The following is a 3,304-nucleotide window of genomic DNA, read 5'->3' as shown; positions in this document are numbered from 1 at the left end:
AGATATCTAAACAAAAAAAAATTAGATTAAGACTTAAATATGTAGTCACAATAGTATTAAATATCAGTGCCTCCGGAAGAACGTAAATACATGTTTTCTTCCTGATTTATTTACTCTCCACCGGGAATATAAGACTGAAGCAAAAAGAGGTCAGTTAAATATGTTCTTTTTAGGAGAGGAACTAGGAGGCACACCTGACGGAAAGTACCCATGAACGATTGCAACACTTGCAGACTTGTAAGATTTCTAGGTGGGCTGTTGGCTCTATAATTTATATCTTTTAAACAAACTGTTCCTCCAGGGTGTTTACTCCTGTCCGGTACGTTTATGTATTTTATACCTAGATTGAAACCGTTTTTCATTTTTGCGTTTTTTATGTAGGTATATATTTACATATGTGTATGATAATGACGTTTCGAAGAAATCACACTGGGCGGCTTGGAACTAAATTCCGTATTTAACAATACCAAAAACTCAGCTCATTGATTGGGTCGAAATTTCTAAACATATAATTATAATAATTATATATATTTATTAAGCGAAGAATATATATATCTGAAATAGTAAATTTGATAGATGACATGAACCTTAAACGAAGATTGACTGTAATCTAAGTTAACGATAAGTCATTTTTGAAATAATCATCGGTAATTTGGGATATGTAGGAATAAATGATCGTAGCCTGCTGAAATAATATCCCACCTTTGATTTCCCGGTAATCAGATAAATTCGGAAAATATTCGGATTCTGCTGTATTTTAAAAACAGTAACGTTTAGCATTTTTAGCATTAGCAGCCTGTAAATTTCCCACTGCTGGGCTAAAGGCCTCCTCTCCCTTTGAGGAGAAGGCTTGGAGCATATTCCACCACGCTGTTCCAATACACATGTGGCAGAATGTCGTTGAAATTAGACACATGCAAGTTTCCTCACGATGGTTTCCTTCACGGCCGAGCACGAGATTAATTATAAACACAAATTAAGCACATGAAATGGTGCTTGCCTGGGTTTGAACCCGAAATCATCGGTTAAGATGCACGCGTTCTAACTACTGGGCCATCTCGGCTTAAACAGTAACAACTGCCTAGATATAAGCTGTCATTTATGAAGGTAAATTATGAAGTATTTTCTAATACGCACGAAATAACTATTTACAAACGGAAATGCAACAATGCAATACTGTTGAAGGAAATTGTAAAATACCTGTTTGACGAATGGTTCATAATGTATACAAACAGCTGTCTATGACATTGCGTGCGTTTTTTTTATAATGAAGATTGAAACATAACTTTTAAGCACGAAAGAGGTTTTACTTATTGAGCACTGAACCAATAAATACAACTCAGTATTTTTATTTATTTAAGTTGTTCCATATTAAATAAACTACTGAATTTTATTTTTATTTTAATATATTCACGTAACATCATTTAATTTACTTCTTCGGCCTATCAATCGCGAGATAATTATTAACACAGATTAGCCATTGGCACAGATTATGTTTAAACCCTTACGATTTTTTCGCTAAGTAAACAATATTCTTGGTTAATTTTTTTTAAATTGATATATTAAAAAAATAAATAAACAGTGCAAGCAAGCGAAGCAACGGGCTGAAACTAGTTTTAAAATAAAGTGGTTACTTATTGTTTCTGGTTCAACGCTCGATGTTACAAGGTCACCAACGCTGGTACACATTGGCTCAGTAAGAAATATTAAGCATTTTTGGCCGCAGAATATCTATTAAGTGGGTTGTACCTATACTTGCAGACAGAGCCACTGAGTAATGACCATGTAACTGTTCAGTCTATTCCAAATTCAATTATTATTTTTTTATTATTTTCTTCATATTCCAGGCTTATCTAAATAAGTATCTGTATGAAATAATTTAATTTCTTTTCAAATAAACTAATTTGCTGCATTCCTGCAGCAGTATTTTATTGTATATTATTGAAGACAGTTAAAAGAAAGCAGCATAATCTACGACCTTAGACTATTTTAATGTTATGTTATGTTTATGACTATTTTAGTTTTAATGATATAAAAAAAAAATTAAGTGCTCTCATAACCTCTTATAGCGTATATTCGAAAGAGAGAGAGATATATAATTGACTCAGAGCCTACATTTTGTTTACTTAAAGAACTGTTAACAATGTTTTACAATTGCGATTTAGTTTTAAGTCATTATTGTAATAGTAGCAATCTAAAATGTGTGGTTTGAAGGATTTCTTTAATACGTTAACGCATAGGTCTCAAAATGGTTTGAATGTGATATTATCTAGACGTGTCGTAAGCACAACCGGTTGCGTACATACTTTATTATTATATACTATATCAGATTCAGTAGAAAATAGTTAAAATATATTAACAATTTAGTGCTATAAATTTAAGTATTATTTTATTCAAACAAATGTTAATTTAATGACAATTACTTAATTTTAATAATAATTTACAAAAAAAATTTTTTTTTAAGAATGCAAATATTTTTTCATCATACATCCTTAATGTTTTTTTTTTTAATTTATTTGTCCAAGAAATCAAATCAATTCTCTACTTTTGAATATTCATTTTACAAGACGTTCAATGTGAAGCTACCTTCTGTTCTGAGAGTAAATTCTAACGAGAAGAACCGAACAAAAAACTCAGTAGGTTGTTAATCTTGCAAATTACAAATGGAATTACTAATTCTTAGATCTAGATAAAAATGCAAAAAAAATTAAAATAAAAGCAAAAACGTGTGCGAAACCCATCGTTTATGACCTATTATATTCATGTTAATTAAATTTATTACACGTATAATGGAATGGAATACATTAATTTTAATCATTTTTATAATTATTCGTTTCTTTAACATAACTTTTAATTTATTAGTATTAGTACTAGTATATACGGATTGTTATGATAGAAACAAATGATTTATCGCACAAAGATTTTGTTGACTATTGCGTATCCAGAAACTTAACATTATACTAATAAAGCATTCATTTTATAAACACGCTATAAAACCTATGTTCGTCCTTAGATTATATATGTACTATATTATTTATAATCTTGAGGCTCGAGACTCCCTCCGGGATGTTTTCAACGAAGTGGAAATACTTCTAGTTGCGTCACAGTTTAGTCCAGATGTTTCAGTTGTTTAGAACACATTATTCTTAAGGAAAGGTTGCAGGTTCAAAACTAGGCAAGATGCAATCTGTTCTCGGGTATTAAAGAAAACGTCGTGAGCAAATCTATAGCACATTGATCACCAATACGCATTGAAGTAGATTGTCTGTCTGTCTCCAAGCATTTTCCTTGAGAGGAAATTCCA

The sequence above is a fragment of the Vanessa tameamea genome, chromosome 23, assembly GCF_037043105.1.
Source record: "Vanessa tameamea isolate UH-Manoa-2023 chromosome 23, ilVanTame1 primary haplotype, whole genome shotgun sequence".
Lineage (NCBI taxonomy): Eukaryota > Metazoa > Arthropoda > Insecta > Lepidoptera > Nymphalidae > Vanessa > Vanessa tameamea.
This window is presented reverse-complemented; position numbering follows the sequence as displayed.